At 40.8% G+C, this 18,256-nt stretch overlaps 1 pseudogene; it reads left to right on the top strand.

Annotated features, from left to right (window-relative positions):
- On the top strand, positions 7,004-17,590 carry LOC8078370 (annotated as a pseudogene).

Raw genomic sequence — 18,256 nt, 5'->3', positions numbered from 1 at the left:
ACCTTTGACAGCTTTGCAGGACTCACAATCGCCACTAGAGTTGCCTCAACCACTTCTCTGGTACAGGTAGCCTTGATAATCTATTTCTGCAAACACATGTAGGACCTTAAAATGGTGACTCGGAACAAATCTTGCTACAAGAAGAAACTAAAGATGGTGTGAATGAAAAAAGCCAGTGCCAAGAAGACAGAGGTAGAGGGATGCATGAACAATTGAAGACAATTATGCATTATGGTTCATTTTTCATTTACAGAGGTGAATGGATACCTAGCTCACGGATATCAAGTTCCGCAAGATTTTAGCTGTCAATTAACAATTAACCTTGACCGAGCACAATTTTTTTATCATGAAGATTTCAGCATATTATCATTAGCCTAGGAGTGTTGGTTTAAACAGGTTGCTCCAACAGGCTCATATATTGTATTTACATTTGGATAAAAATTAAGACACTGAAGGACACCACTTGGCAATACTAACCAGGTTTTCAGGATTTTTGGATGTTAATTTTCCTCAATGAAGACTAATAGACTATTCGAATGTGGCAATGGTGAGTGTGCCTATTCGAATGTTCCAATGGTGAGTGTGCTTTTATCTATGCGTATGAAAGGCTTCCCTTACTAAAGATCAATGGAGGTACGCCCACTTCCATGGAGAGGCTTGCAGCCATCTGATCAGCCAGCAACCGAGCAAATGACCCTCCCATCATCGGACTAGCACACGCTCGTGCAACACCCTACGCCGATCTTCTTCGGCCTTATCAAGGACAACGGAAGGCAAGGTTTTGGTTACCGTACTACTTTCGTTTGTATTTGATAATTATTGTTCAATCATAGACTAACTAGGCTCAAAAGATTCGTCTCGCAAATTACAGACAAACTATATAATATAATTTTTGGGTGTCACATCGGATGTTTCATAGAACGTCGATGTGTCACATCGCAATATTTCTTTTATCTATATTTAATGCTTCATGCATGCGTTTAAAAATTCGATGTGACGAAGAATCCTAAATTTTTTTAGAAACTGAACAAGGCCTCGATCTAACGGGAAATTTTGAAAAGTTTTTGGTTTTTTTGGTGAACTAAACAAGGCCTAAAATTTTTTTAGTGTCACATCGAATGTTTCATAGGACGTCGGAAGAAATATTTGGATACTAATAAAAATACTAATTACATAACTACGAGACGAATTTATTAAGCCTAATTAATTTGTCATTAGCACATATGAGTTACTGTAGCACTTAAGACTAATCATGGACTAATTAGACTTAAAAGATTTGTCTCGTGATTTCCAACCAAATTTTAATTAGTTTATTTTTTATCTATATTTAATGTTTCATGCATATGTCCAAACATTCAATAAGATGAATGAAAACTTTTTGGATTGAGATCTAAACAAGGCTTTAGTTTATAGCATTTCCTTCTGACACAGCTATAGATACAAAGTTACAAGGCTGAATACAAACATAGCATTTCCCTCGAAACACACATATATACACACAAATATATACCTATTTTACTTCGGTTCTTAGGCTAATCTCAATGCATGTTTCATGAGAGTGTTATGCACATTAAATAGGATGCCACATAAGCATAATTGCTGACTTGACAGGATTATCAAATAAAGGAGTTTCATCATATGAGAGAGGAGTTTCATCTCCATGAAACTCCTGTGGCTCGGTTATCTAGTTTATATTCTTGGCAACTGTGTCATGAAACTATGCATTGAGACTAAGGCCCTGTTTAGATTGCAAAAATTTTGGCCAAAGTGGTAAATTTTTTTGTTGTCAGAACTTAAGCAGAGAAATCTGACACACAAAAAAATTTTAGGTGTTTAGTTAGACAATTTTTTTTTCTGACAAAATCTAGGCTGCAGACACAGCTAGAAGGGCATTAAATGCACTGTTTGGGAGTGCATGCACATGCAAACGTTGCTTTGCATGCTGCATGCCGCACTCTCCACATCGGTGTCACTCATGCAAACGTTGCTTTGTCTTTAATCACAATGATATATATATAAACAACAAAAAATTGTATTTGTTCACAAACACTCAGCCCTATTATTCACCACTGTCCCTGTCACTATTGTATGCCGATTACAGATATTATTCACACATCCACACTCAGTCCTCAACCCAGGACGAAAAATACAAGCACAGCAAGATCAAAACTGTTCATCCAAAAAGATCTTTCAATCACCAGTGCACAATGCAGTGGCGATTGAATCACGAAACTGATTCATCACATTCAACTCATCCTCCACGACCTCAGGATCAGGCTGGAACTCAAATGCCTCTGGTGGCACATAGTTAGCATCCCTATTCAGCTGCTCAAAGTGCCTGTCATGCACTCCACTAGTCCTCATGAAATTGTGTAGTGCCATACAAGAGCAGATTATCATGCTTTGCTTTACGGTGGAGTATGGGGGAACATCACGCAACATAAGCCACTTCATTTTCATAACGCCAAATGCCCTCTCTACGACATTCCTAAGAGATGAATGCGTAAAGTTGAAGATTTCTTCTTTACCTTGAGGGCCGACGTTTCTGTACTCTTGCATATGGTACTTGGTTCCCTTGTATGGGGCTAGATAACCAAGCCGGTTTGGGTACTCGGAATCAACAAGGTAATATTTGCCTGTAGAACTACAGTACCATATCTATGAGCAAAATCATGCCAATTTAGATAACAGGGCACAAGATGTAACCATACAACAATATACCTGGAGGTGGATGGGGGAACTGATCAGTAAAAGTTGATGTTGCATCATTGAAGACTCTCATATCATGAGCAGATCCAGGACATCCAGCAAGGACAAAGCTGAACCTCATGTCGAAGTCACAGACAGCCAAGACATTCTGTGTGGTTCTACCCTTGCGGTTCAAGTACTGGACAAATAAATTACTAGGCACAGTTAATGGTATATGGGTTCCATCTATTGCGCCTATGCAGTCCTTGAAGTAGGGATAGAACCTAGGTCTTCTAAGTCTGTCATGCATTGTACTAAATGTAGGGTCAACAGGTTTTAGGATGTCGGCAGCTAATCTATCCATACATATCAACACTTTGTTGAAAAGCCTAGAGATAGTACCCAGGGACCTCTCAAATCTTTCTTTAGCTTGCCTAACACTTTGACAGTCACCAAGCATCCATAAGAAGATACTAGTGCTTCTAAAGAGGTTGATTTCCTACTGGATTTGAGGCCATATGTTTGTGTCAGGACTTCATGAAGTTTGTGAAACATTTCAGGGTTCATCCTAAACATGGTGTAACACCTCTCAGGGTCATGTAGATTATCCATGACCCACTCTATTCCAGGCAATTTAGGGGTCCTATAAGGGCGCCTACTCAAGTACTTATCAATATGTATGGCTTGGTCTAACATACCACTGGTTTTTAATGCATGACTTGACATTAAGTCGATCATAATCATGTTCTGAATGGCCTCGTACCAATCATCTCCCATTGGTACATCGTCACTGTGTTCGGCTGGTTGGGATTCGTCATCACTGCTGACATGTAGGTCTTCTCCATCCTATCATCATCAGCATAGGTATGACAGCCCCCCTTCCAATTTGAAATGTTGTCCAAAACCCCAGCACAGCTCGATGGCCATGCGACAGAACAATGAATATCCAGAGTATAAAGCATAAAATACTGAAACAAATTCACATAACTGGAATAACAAAGGTTCAGATGACAAAGCACAAATCACTGCAAAAGATCCTAGATGAACCCCACATTTGGGGCACTAAATTAGAGTTCAAATTGTTCACCTCAGACTAAACGGATTAGGACTAACTGCATTAGGACTTACTCTAACTGCATTACAACTAAGGCTAACTGCATGCACTTCAATTAAGCAGGGGGAACTAGTTCTCCACCGGGAGGTTTTCGCTGATGATGATCCACCTTGCAGCATCATCAGTGCAAGCAAGGAAGATGGCCAGATCAACATCATCTTTGCAGATCTTCCTAACAGCCAGGAAGGAACTCCTGGTAGCTGCAGTAATTCCCATCCCCAATGCAATGTTATATGCCTTCTCGATCATCTAGTTCTTTGTCAAAGGCAACTGCTATGCCTGCTGCTAATTCCTCTTTTGCTGCATCTCCAATATGCTACCAAACAAGTTTACCTTTTGCCTTTCAATGTCATTGGCCTCACGTTGGTTGCTATCCCAAGACCTAGCATTGGAGCTCCTTGTTTTCTTGCTAGGGCTGGAGGCTGTGGAATTAGTGCTAGAAGGCCTTTTGTTGCCTTGGCTAACAGGGGTTGCAAATCCTTGACTTGCAGGGGTTGCAACATCCTCCTGTCGCTCATGCTGCGCATCCTCGTCATCGGAGTCGTCCACTCCAATGACATCGGTTGCCGCACCAGTTCCAGGCCTGTATGCAGTAGACCCATCAACTGTCCATCCAGCAAACATGTCATCAAGCTGCCCGAGGTAGTCACGCATGCCGCCATCCCTTATTTTTAGCAAAGCCTTCTTGCCCTATAATAAGAATTGAACTATTGTAAGACTGCATGCATAGGCTTGTATTGAAAACCTTAAACTATTTGGTGGTAGCTTGCTCTCTTTCTCCCACCAGTCATCATTAGCATAAACATTGTAGCCACTACCTCCCAGGCCAGAAGACTTGCGCAACGAATTGCATAACCTCCACTCAGCCTTGGGTTCTTGCACTTTACTGTTGAACTGCTCCCTCTCCTGAACTAAACCAGTAGCCAAGAAGTACTTGTGCTTGATGTCCTTCCACCCAGCGCTGCTCATAACGCCGTTGTTGTAGTTGCCGTTTTTAATTTGGGAGTGGTAAATGTCAATGAAGACACGCAGTCTCTTTGGATCCCAACTACCCTTGTGTTTTAGTACCTAGACCAGAGAACTACTTAAATACCAGAGAACTACTAAACTAAATAATCTAGTACGTAAACTAAATATCTTTGTAAGTGTACTAATTAATCTAGTACGTAAACTAAATATCTTTGTAACTAAACTAAATAATGTAGTACGTAAACTAAATATCTTTGTAACTAAACTAAATAATCTAGTACGTAAACTAAATATCTTTGTAACTAAACTAAATAAACAGGAAGGAAGATTTATTATGTGAACTCACCGGGTAGCGAAAGCCGTCCATGCCGGGGAAGAACTGCTGCTGGTCCGGGTTGTCTTCACGGCCGGCCCTTGCAGCGCGGGGACGGGCCTTGCGAGTGTTCGCACCTCTGCCAGTGGATCCGCGGCCACCAGATCCGCCCGGGACGAAGGGCACGCCGGATCTGCGGCCACCAGATCCGCTCGGGACGAAGGGCACGCCGGAGTACCCATACTCTCTCGGAGAGGATATGGCCCCCCAGATCCGCCAGGCATCCAATGATTCCGGGAAGAAGACGGGGGTTGGAGGAAGACCCCGTCCGTGGGGGAGTCATCAACGCGGCGCGGCGGATTGAAAGTCAAAGAACGCGAAGCAGAACGGGGGGGGGGGAACGTGCTGACCTAGTCCGATCTGAGTCAAATTGGAGTCGTAGTTGATGTCGAGCGACGCCAACCTTGGGTTGATGCCGCCGCTGCTGCCAGCGCCGATGAAGTCCGTGCGGGGCGCCTCGACGGTGGCGTCGTTCATGGCAGGCTCCTGGACTCCGAAGACGGCCTCGTCGGCGAAGTGGCCGCCGCTGAAGCAATCTCCGTGCGCTCCGTCCATGGGAAAGGGGTAGGGTTTGCGGCAGCGGGGGGGGGGGGGGGGGAACTGCTAGGGTTTGAGGCTACGGTTCGCGGCGGCGGGATGGAAACGGCTCCGCGGGGTAGGGGTTTGCGGCTGCGGGGAGGGGGGGGGGGGAAGGGCTGCGGTGCTGCGGCTGCGGGGGGAAGCGGTGGTGGGCTGGCTGCGCGCTAGGGTTTGCGGGTTGGTGGTTTGATGACGGGAGATGAAATAGCTGAGGGTTTGCGGGGGGGTGAGGGGGGGATTCAGATAGGGTTCGCGATTGGTGGGCTGGCGTGGGTGTTAGCGCACAGTTACAGGCCCTGCAGGCCAAATTTTTTTGCCACAAAATTTTTAGGCCCTGTTTAGTTGGCAGGCCAAAAAATTTGCTCTTTGGGCCAGAATTTTTGCAATCTAAACAGGGCCTAACTTTAGAAGTTGCATAAAAGTAAGGTGTGCATGCACACGTTTATAGAGGTGAGTGTACTCTCAAGTTTGTCCGTAACTGAGGCCTTGTTTAGTTCCAAAATTTTTTGGGAAAACGACACTGTAGCACTTTCATTTTTATTTGATAAACATTGTCCAATTATAGAGTAACTAGGGTTCAAAGATTCGTCTCGCGATTTACAGACAAACTGTGTAATTAGTTTTATTTTCATCTATATTTAATGCTCTATGCATGTGCCGCAAGATTCGATGTGACGGGAAATTTTAAAAAATTTAGGTTTATGGGGTGAACTAAACAAGGCCTGAGTCTCGCTCAAGTTTGTCCGTAACTGAGTCTCGCAAAAGAAATTGCCACGTACACGCGCTCTTCACTTCAAATACTCCGTATTTCATTTCTATATATAACGAGTCAAGGTTCCAACAACCCCAAAAGACTCACTCGGCTCGGCTACAACTGGAAAGGTCTGGTCTCACTACGAATTTCACGGGGAAATTTCACTTGCATTTGAACCCGCACAAGACTTCGGCTTTCAACTTCCAGGTCTCCATCCCACTACTCCAGGATGATAGTGTACATACACTTGTCGATCCAATCGAGGAGAAATTAGAAATATCTGATGCCTCAGCTTTGAAAAGTGTGTACAGAGCATAAAGAAAACCTCAGCTAGGACTGGCGAGCAAACAGTTGAATTCTTGACAGGAATCGCAACGAAAAGACAAGCTTCAATCAGACTAATGTACTGGTAGCAGTATAACAGAAATTTGACTCGGTTTAACTCACAAGAGAGATGACAACTTATGCCTATATAACTAGTGCACCAATGTAGAAAGATTCTTCAGCAAACCTCATAGTTCACGAGATGGCAACAGGAGTTAGGATCACAATGCTCATACTCTTGGCATTCAGTGCTGCAGTTGCCCAAAATGCTACAGAAAGCAAAGTAGAAGAATTCCATATAGGGGTAGTACTTGATTTGGGGACAACGGTGGGCAAGGTAGCACATACGAGCATTTCAATTGCTGTTGAAGATTTCTATACTGTCCATCCGAACCACACCACGAGACTTGTCCTCCACGTCAGGGACTCCAAAAGCGATGATGTCCAAGCTGCATCTGCAGGTAAGTTTCATCGTCAGATATGGAACAGTTGATAGAGTAAGTGATTACTTGATTATCAGATTGCACACTTGGTATTTTGGAAGTTCGGTCTTTTCCACAACAAATCATTTCAAGGATCATAAATCTGTTGTGTTCCATTTAAATGGTTATGTTTTGTTACCACATAGGTTACACAGAATAAGCAGAGAAGTCCATATGTGAAGAGGCAAAAATGTTGTTTTACTTCCAATTCTATAACTCCCTGTGTGGCAACAATAGGACTAATTAAAAACTATTCAATATAGACTCTTACCTGAAATTTAGCATGCACCTAGAAGGAATCTGGAGCAGTTTTGATGCAGAAAACATGCAATGTGTGGTTTTTTTCTGAAATAGTATAGCTAGAAGGCAGTGGCAATCTTGTCCTGAAAACCACTTATGCAACAGAAAAACATGATATGTTTACATCTGGTGGCACCAAATTTTTTTAATCCCTATAGTTCCTTAACTGCAAGTACTGCGTCAGTGCGGAGAAAACAAAGCTATGCATGTAGCTGCATTTTATAATTGAACTGAATTTAACAGTAGCTTTATTGATATGATAGCCAGTGCAAACTTACAGGGACAACCTTTCTGATGTTCCATTGCCATAAGTTACAACTAAACCATGTAGTGAATGAATTTTAATAATCCATCCATATCTTGAAAATACTAATTTAATAAGTTATATGTCAGTGATTCTGTTCTGGACTTCTGGTATAAAGCATATGAATAATAAGAAATTTGGTTCCTCAAAAAGTTGAAGCTGTCTCTATATGCAATTCTACAGTTCTTGAATTGCTGGAGAACTACAATGTCCAAGCTATCATCGGCCCACAGAAATCTTCTCAAGCTGTGTTCGTATCGGCTCTTGGAAATAGATATCAAGTTCCAATTATCTCATTCACAGCAACAAGCACGTCTTTGTCTTCCCAGAGTCTTCCATATTTTGTTCAAGCAACAGCGTGTGACTCTGCACAAGTGAGTAGCATTGCCTCCATAATCAAGGCCTATGGATGGAGAAAGGTGGTACCTATCTATGTAGATAATGATTATGGTAGAGGTATACTACCAGACCTTTTCAATGTCCTTGAAGGAATAGATGCCCATATTCCTTATCGGAGTGCAATAGATGAATCAGCAACAGGTGAACAAATTACTCAAGAACTCTACAAGCTGATGACAATGCAAACAAGGGTCTTCGTTGTGCACATGGCCTCCTCCTTGGGCTCCCTCTTCTTCACAAAAGCAAAGGAAATTGGCATGATGAGGAAGGGATTTGTTTGGATCATAACAGATGGGCTAGCAAATCTCATAGATTCACTAAATCCTTCAGTTGTGGAAGCAATGAATGGTGCCTTGGGGGTTCAGTTCTATGTTCCTAAATCAACAAGACTGACAATTTCACCATGAGATGGTACATGAGGTCCCGAAATGATCATCCAAATGACCCAACATTGAAATTAAGTGTTTTTGGACTATGGAGCTATGATACAATCTGGGCGGTGGCACAAGCAGCAGAAAAGGCAAAGGTTACTGAAGAAAAATCTCAAAGACCATCTGCACTGAAAAACTCAACAAGTTTAGGAACCTTAGAAAATTCAAGAAAGAGTCTGGCATTCCTACAGGCAATCTTGCAAACAAAATTCAAAGGCTTAAGTGGTTACTTTGATCTTTCAGATGGGGAGCTGCAAGTTTCCATGTTTCAAATAATAAATGTAGTTGGAAAAGCACATAGAGTGATTGGGTATTGTACCACACAAAATGGAATTTCACAGCTATCAGACCAAAGGATAACAAACACAACATACTCGAGCACCACATATAATTTGAATACCGTGATTTGGCCAGGAGAATCAACAGAGGTGCCCAGAGGATGGGAAATTCCAATAGATGGCAAGAAGCTTCAAGTTGGTATAGTCATAGGCGGAGGGTTTCCAAAATACATAGATGCCAGTGAAGACTCCCTTAGAGGTTTGGTTAAAGCAAGCGGCCTTGCAATTGAAATATTTGAAGAGGCAGTAAAGCGACTTCCTTATGCACTTCCTTATGAATACGTAGTATTTAACACAACAGGGAATGTAAGTTCTAGCTATGATGATTTTGTCTACCAGGTTTATCTTAAGGTAACATATACTTTGCACGTTTACCTTTTCAAGTCAAAAGTATATAAGTCGCACAAATGCTCTTCCAAGATCTGATATTACATATCATGGACTCATGGTGTCACTTCAAACTACTTCAATTATTTGAATCGTGTTAGTTTAGTCAATGGTTACAGAACCATAATAGAAGAAAAGAAAATTTAGGCCTTGTTTGGATGTTGTCGGATTCACTTTAATCCATGTGTGTTGGTGTGGGTTGGAGTGGAATTTAGTTCAAATTCCACTCCAATCCACCTCAACACATGTGGATTGATGTGAATCCGACTACATCCAAACAAGGCCTTAAGCTTTTTATAACCTTACTTTGTCATCAACACAATTCGTTCTTTCATCCAACCCCACTCTTGGTTAAACAATTTTCTCTTACACTCTGGCAGAAGTATGACATAGCAGTTGGAGACATAACAATTAGGTACAACAGAAGTTTGTACGTTGACTTCACTCTGCCATACACTGAATCAGGGATAGCAATGGTTGTCCCTGTCAAGGAAAGCATAAACAAGAATGCCTGGATTTTTTTGAAGCCACTGACACCAGGCATGTGGTTTGGAACCATCATACTCTTTATCTACACAGGCATCGTGATATGGTTGTTGGAGCATCTAGGAGACAACAAGAATGTTCGTGGTCCAATTCCACGACAGCTAGCTACAATGATATATTTTTCACTGTTTGAAGAGAGTTGAGTGTTCCTATCACAATACTTTTTTCCCTGTACAGCATAACGATCAAGTTGATATGTTTTTTATCCTGGCAAGTGACTTTCATACAGAAAAATTCCATAACTTGGAAAAAGAAATGTGTATTTTATATGTTTTCCACTAACTGTGCTGTCTTTTTAAGCCATGTCCTAAGCACACAAGTGCGTAAACAAGGAGACAAATCATGTATTGGGAACTAACCAAACAGTATGAAATTCTAAAAGTGCAAGAAGGAATATATTACCATCATATGCAAGGTCTCCACTAACATGCTAAGGTCATAAGCGATCTCAAATGTGCCTAAATAGGAAGCCAAGGCAAACAGTGTATACAGAGATACTAGGCAAATACGAATTTAGAAAAGCAAGAAAGAATAACTCCCACCATATGTCTGAAAAGATAACAAAATCTCGAGTTTGATGAATTAATTTTTATTTTCAGAACTTTCATTTATGATGTCTGAAATAGCATTAACTCATAATGTAATTTCTGCAGAAGAGAAGGTGAAACGCCTGATCTCACGGATCGTATTGGTCATATGGCTGTTCTTCCTAATGGTACTTAAATCAAGCTACACCGCAAGCTTGACATCCATGCTAACTGTGCAACAGCTCCAACCAACTGTAACAAATGTCGATGAACTCCTAAAAACCGGAGAATCTGTTGGGTATTCACGTGGTTCCTACATCAAGGGTCTTTTGGAAGAACTTGGGTTTGACGCATCAAAGATCAAGCCCTATGAAACCCCTGAAGATTATCACAATGCACTTTCCAAGGGAAGCAAGAATGGTGGTATTGCTGCCCATGTAGATGAAATCCCATACATCAAACTATTTCTTGCAGAGCACTGCAAGGGATACACCATGGTTGGGCCAATATATAAGACTGCGGGTTTTGGATATGTAAGTTTGACTGTGTTTATTAAGTTCATTACTTTGGGGTAACCAAGTTCAAATAAAGCTTTATTTCAGTTTGCACACTGATGGGACAAACTGACCTGGGTTTATCATCTTCCTTAGGCATTCCAGAAGGGGTCGCCCTTAATTGGCGACATCTCACAGGCAATCCTGAACATAACAGGGGGAGATACGATCATTCAAATCGAGAAGAAATGGATAGGAGATCAAAATAACTGCCAAAATGTGGGCACCATCTCTGGTACAGGTAGCCTGACCTTTGACAGCTTTGCAGGACCCATCATCGCTACTGGAGTTGCCTCAACCACTTCTCTTGTGGTCGCCTTGATAACCCATTTCTGCAAAAACAAGAAAGTAGGACCTGAAAATGGTGAGTCGGAACAAATCTTGCCACAAGAAGAAACTAAAGATGGTGCAAATGAAAAAAGCCGGTGCCAAGAAGAAGACAGAGGTAGAGGGATGCACGAACAATTGAAGACGGTTATGCGTCATGGTTCACTTGTCATTTACAGAGGTGAAAGGATACCTAGCTCGCGGATATCAAGTTCAGCAAGATTTTAGCTCGGTTCAATTAGTAATTAACCTTGCACGAGCACAATTGTTTTTATCATGTAGATTTCAGCATATTATCCTTAGCCTGGGAGTATTTTGGTTTAAACGGGGCTGGCCAAACAGCTTCATATATTGTATTTACATTTGAATAAAAGAATGTGAGACACTGAAGGACACCACTTGGCAATGCTGGCCAGGTTTTCATGATTTTTGGATGCTAATCTTTCTCGGCCTTGTTTAGTTCCAAAAAATTTTGCAAAACAGGTACTGTAGCACTTTCGTTTGTTTGTGAAAAATATTGTCCAATCATGGATTAACTAGGCTCAAAAGATCCGTCCCATCAATTCCGACCAAACTATGCAATTAGTTTTTATTTTCATCTATATTTAATACTCTATGCATGCGTCTAAAGATCTGATGTGACGGGGAATCTGAAAAATTTTGTAAAATTTTTTGGGAACTAAACAAGGCTGACTTGTTTAAGGTAATAGAGAGGAGCTACTTCTCTCAATAGAAATCCCAGAGCCAGAGGAGGCGACTGTCCTCCAAAGCTAATGTTACCCAAAATCAACTGAACGAAGAACAGGTACCTATGGTCTATGCCTCTATGGAACAACAGAGTAAACGGCCGATCCCTCCGGTTGGGTTTTTTTCACTTCAATGACCAACCATTCCTGCTTATTCTACTGGTCGCTCAGAGAGCTCCCTGTACCTGCGTGAAGTAAAAATCAGGGGCCTTCTGAAATCTGGATAGGTTAAGAACTTGAGAGCAAACGACGGTACCGTTGGAAGCGCCGACCGTTCCCTGAGGTCTTGACTCCGCAGGGACCGCTCGGCGCTGGCTTCCCTCGAGGACTCGAAGCGCCCGGCTCAGCGGTCCCATAGCTAGGTACGGTACAGAGCGGAGCATAGGCAGCAAGGCAGGCGAGTCTCTTGAAGAGGCTAAGGACTGAGGAGGCGTGGACCGGGGTGCATCTCCAAACTTTTTTAGTTTAAATATTTATTTTTTTATTTTTTTAGAGAAATAGTATAAATATTTGAACTAAAAAGGTTTAGAAGTGCATCTAATCATCACACGTCTGCACCCCTACCAACTGGGTTGCGTCTATGGTCTTTTTTCTACGGCTTTGGTTGGGGGTGTTTAAATTGTTTTGAGGTATTGAGTATTTTTGTTTTATTTGATAATTAGTGTTTAATTATAGACTAATTAGGTTTAAAAGATTCGTCTCGCAAATTATTCTATAGCTATGTTTTTAGTTTTGTAAACAATATATACTAGTTCCAAGATTTTTAGTGTCCTACAAATACATGAACAAATTAACCATGGTCAATTTTGTTTATTTATAAAGAAAGGTAAAATAGTCATTTTCAGTGCAAAATAATATTTTACTCTGTGGTTCTCATCATGTAGAATCTAGAAGATTTTATGATATAATTTTGGGCACTCATATGATTTTATATCTATTTTATAAAAGTATTTTGTTAGGCACGGTGTCCACCAACTAATTTGTCAAGAACTAGAATGTCTTTCAGAAAATGCTCGAAAATAGGTGTCCTCCAACAAAGAGCCATCACTTGGCATGTCCAATAGCAAATTTTGCCTAAAATTTAACATGTATTGAGCATTTTTATTTTATTTGGCAATTAGTATTCCATTATGGACTAATTAGGCTTAAAAGATTCATCTCATAAATTATTCTATAGCTGTGTTTTTAGTTTTGTAAATAATATATACTTAATACTCGTCCAAACATTTAATGTGATGGGAGTTAAAAAAAATGAAAAGAAACCAAACAAGACCTTATTAAGGTCATGTTTTGGGTTTAGTTTCATTATTATGTACTCCCTCCTCTACCCTCAAAGCTTGAACTTTTAGAGTTGTTATAAGTCAAATTTTAAAAAAATAATGAACTAAAACGTAGAATTTTTTTGAATGAAAGGGGAACTAAGGGGGTGTTTAGTTCTCATTGTCTCAAAAAATTCTAAGTTTTGGTTTATCATTTTGCATAACAAAACTAAACATCATGTAAATTTTTTGGCAAAATAGTTGTCATTCTCTATTTTGGATTTTGGATCTAAGAGATAAAAAAAGACCAAAAGAGCCTTATGAGGCTATAATAAGGGCAATAAATTCTATATTTTTTATGGAACTAAATATCACCCTAAAAAGTTTGGTATTTTACATTTCATCATTCCAAAGTAGTTGGCATTTGCATTTTTCATTCCATGGCAAACTAAATAGACCCTAAACACCCCCTAAAGGTGGAACTTTTGCAGTGCAATGATCATTTATTTAGTATAAAACTGGGTTGATGCCGTTTGTGAGGATGATGTGTTAGCTCTGGTATACCTCTCAGTCTGACCAAGCCATCCTTACAGGAATTCATACCTCTAATTAACAAATGTGAAGCAAGGTTGGGCGGTGTCTCAAGTTTCTTATCACAGGCGGGAGACTGGAGCTAACAAATGCTGTGTTCTCAGCTCTTCCAACTTACTATATGTGCACACTAGCTCTGCCAAAGACGGTAATTCAGAGAATTGACAAGTTCAGAAAACATTGCCTATGGAGAGGAAATGACATCAATGCTAGAAAGCCACCCGAAGCAGCATGGAAAATGGTTTGCAGGACTAAAGAAGAAGGGGGACTAGGGGTAATTGACATTGAACAGCAGAACAAGGCTCTGTTGATGAAGAATTTAGACAAATTTTATAACAAAAATGACATACCTTAGGTTCTAATGATCTGGGAAAAATATTATAGAAATGACAGATTACCATGACAAGTCAGGAGAGGATCTTTTTGGTGGAGGGATAATCTGAAAAATCTAGAGCAGTTCAAAGAGCTAGTAGTCCTACAAATGCAGTGTGGAGACACAGTTCTCTTTTGGCAGGACAAATGGAATGGGTATGAACTTAAATCAGAGATGCCTGAGTTATTTTTATTTGCAAAAAATAAGTTCATATCAGGCAAAAAAGTTCTAGGACAGGAAGATCAGACTCAGCTTTTTCATTTGCCGGTCTCTGAAGCTGCTCATTCACAGATGGAACATCTTATGCAGAGATTAGAAAACCTTCCACAATCAGATAACAAGGACTTTTGGAAATACAGGTGGGGTGATAGGTTCAGCTCTTCAAGGGCTTACAAGATTATGAAGGGACACCAACAGATCCATGACATTCATAGTTGGCTGTGGAGCTCTTATTGTCAACCCAAACATAAGGTTTTCTTTTGGTTACTAATCAAGGATAGATTGAGCACAAGGAACATTCTCAGAAGGAAAAACATGCTGCTACCTTCTTATCAATGTGTGCTATGCTTACAAAACGCTGAAGAGACAAGTTTATCATCTTTTTCTGCAATGCCCATTTGCAGCCCAATGCTGACAATTGCTAAATATAAATTCACCCATTCAGTTACCATTCCCACAAATTGCAGATCATTTCAAAGATAAAATCAATTCTCAGTTCTTCATGGAGGCTGTCATTCTAATGTGTTGGGCAATATGGATGTCCAGGAATGATCTAATTTTTAAGGGGATTCAACCTTCTCTTGATGGCGCCAAAGCAATCTTCAGTTCAAAGCTACTCTTGCTTAAGCATAGAGTAAAGAGAGGGATCAGTGCTCAGTTCTCACAATGGATCAATTCCATCTTGTAACTCTTGAATCTCCCTTTTCTTGCTGTTTATTGTTTTTCGTTTCTTTTTTTTTACCCTGATTTCCTTTCCTTTCAAACTCAAACTCAACTGTAACTCTTTGTAACTTTTTGTCTTTCAAGCAATTTTATCTGTAGGGGCCCTGGCCCCTCCAGTTCCTTCAAAAAAATTAACTTCAGTGTTATTAATTGACATATGTTGTCCAGTTCTGATATGTGTGAATTTCTCTCTGTTGAATCTTATCAATGTCTACAGACTATTCGAATGTGCCAATGGTGAGTGTGCTTTATCTATGCGCATGACTAGGCTTCCCTTACTAAAAATCAATGATTTTTTTTGGACAAATGATTACTTCACAGGTTTCTGAAGAATATGAATGACAACAAATCTAGCTGCTTTTTTGTACAAGTTATTTTGGTTCTTAATTGAAACTCAGGAGATAATAGAACCCTACAGATTGGCACTTGGTAGCTGCTTTGTTGATAGCGCTAAAGGCCTACTGATAGGCAGGTCTTTGTGGCAGAAAGCCATTTGCAAAATAGGTCTTGCAACCAAAAACAAGGTTGCAGGCAGAAAAGACACGCAAACCTCAACATCAAAAATATTTATTTCCAAATGGAAGGAAGATGTCATCAGTGCTCTATACAATGTGAACCATGTATTCTGCATTTTCTTGCACAAATGTAAGAGTAAAAACTCTGATGAATACAATGTTTGCAAGACGGCGCTCATGGAAGCACATGGACCATATTGATCAGAACATCTTTCCAGTGCCATCTTTGTGTTGAACAGAATCTTCGAGATCCATTCTGCGCCAGCTCCCAACCAAAGATGACAACTGGTCAGCCTTAACATACAACCCAAGAAGACCACCTGTGTGGATAAACAGAACTTTTCTCCCTTTCCACTTGGCTGGATTGTCAGCCATGTCTTTTAGCAATCCATAATAAAACGCCTTCCTACTACAATAAAATGAAGCATATATATTTATACAGTTTACAACTAGCAAAGACCAAACAATAGACCGCATGCCTAAAATCTGGTTTTTATTTTAGTTGGCTTGTGCTTAAGAGAATAGAGTGTGTTTACTTTTTGAAATGATGTTTGTGATGGTTAAGAAATCCCTCATTAAGGAGGGATATAATTAAGTACTTAAGAAAAATCCTAATTTAAACCCTCGTTTTTGCCCCCTATTATGCAATTTAAATTCTAAGCAAAATTTGAGGGTGAGTCGAAAATAAAAGTTGTAGGTATTGTCAAGACGTACAACTTTGGTATTTGGAGTTTTTAAAGTTTCAATGTAAAATTCAAAGTAATTTTAAAAATACAGTTTTCTAGAAAAGGTCCCCTTTTGAATTTGAACTTCTATTTCAAAATATGTTTGGAATCTTGAAATGTGACCAAAACAAAAGTTGTAGAGCTTTTCAAAGTGAACAACTTGTATTTTAGGAATTTTTCAAGTTATTGAGAAAAATCAAAAGTAATTTTAGAATTTCTGTCTTGCCCCAATTCAGATTGAATTTGCTCCAATTTGGGTTTTTGAAATTCAAACTGTTTTGATCAAACTCACCCTTTTCCTTTCAAAATCTGAATTTTAGCCTTAAAGAAATGTTGTAGGAAATTTTATTCTGCACAGTTCTTGTTTTGGCAGATTTTTGAGTTTCTATGGAAAATAAGAAGTAATTTGGAAAATGGAAAAGGGGAGGATAAGAATGCTACAGTGCTGCCACCTATGGAACAGGGCACGGCGCCCGGCCGCCGTTGCACCGCGGGTGCTCCACCTGTGCTGCTCATGCCAACTGGCTGCCTGGGCATGTGCTTGCTCTGTCTTTTACCCCAACGTCCTCATCCAGTGATAGCCGCAGCCGAGCCTTTGCTTCTCCTCAGCCGCGGCCGCCGTCGTTTTCTCTGTTCTCCACCGCCGTTGAGCGCCATACGCCACCCACACGCCTACTCCACCCAAATTGAGAGCACCGCTGGACTCGCCTTTCCCTTGCTCTGCTATAGCACCCACCCGTCCGCTCCCAACCTTCTCCGAAGCCTCCCGTGACCCCTTTCTTCCCCAACTCCGGCCGCGGTGCCACCAGTGCTTCCGCCACCGTGGTCCGCTTCCTCCCTTGCTCCTCCGCCCTTTTTGAGTAGCTCTTTGAGATCGTGATGAGTCACTGATACTTCCCCACCGTTTTACTCACGCTCTATCGGCTCCAGGGAGCCGGAGCACCCGCACGGCCGCCATGCCGGCCGCCGGAGCTGTGGCCGGGCCACTGAGGGGCTTTTGTGGTCATCTTGGGTACGCTGGGAAAATCGCGGGGCCTAGTTGAACACGTAGATGAGGTTGGGTTTCGTCGGGAAGGCCTCGTTGGCGGCCGGTCGGCCGGCTTGAGCCAGGCGAGAGGTTGAAGGAGGACCTGACAGGTGGGACCCACCTATCAGCGTAAAGAGAGAGAGGGGAGGGCGAGCACTGTGCCACACGGGCCGGTCGCTGGGCTGGGTTAGCAGGGCGACCAAGTGCACAGTGCCTTTCTTCTTTTTCCTTTTTTGCCTTTGAGTGAATTTTGTTTGAATTTATGGATTTAAATCTGAACAAATCCAAAAACAGTGAAAATATTTAGGTATGCTCTGTGCAGTGGATATAACACAGGAAAAATGTTAGATGTCACTTTCAGATACTTTGAGCATGTTTTAAAAATATGTGCTTTTTTAATAAATAAAGCTTCTATGATTTTTAGGAATTTATTTAGATATCCAAAAATTACCAAATTTTGTACGGAGCCTCTGTATATTATTACTGTTATCCACAAAAATTTTGGTGGTATTTGGATTAATTTTGATTAAAATCTTATTATACCCTTATTTAATAATTAGAAAATAATAGTAAATAATTAGATACTAATTAACCTAATTGTAAAAATAGGATTTGTGTGACTTTAAGGTTTGATGGTGACCTAAGGGCAATAACCCTAAGGACCTTGGGCTTTTAATTGTTG

This window comes from Sorghum bicolor, chromosome 4 (genome assembly GCF_000003195.3).
Source record: "Sorghum bicolor cultivar BTx623 chromosome 4, Sorghum_bicolor_NCBIv3, whole genome shotgun sequence".
Lineage (NCBI taxonomy): Eukaryota > Viridiplantae > Streptophyta > Magnoliopsida > Poales > Poaceae > Sorghum > Sorghum bicolor.
The sequence above is the reverse complement of the archived record's forward strand: the minus strand, read 5'-3'. Positions and strand labels throughout refer to the sequence as shown.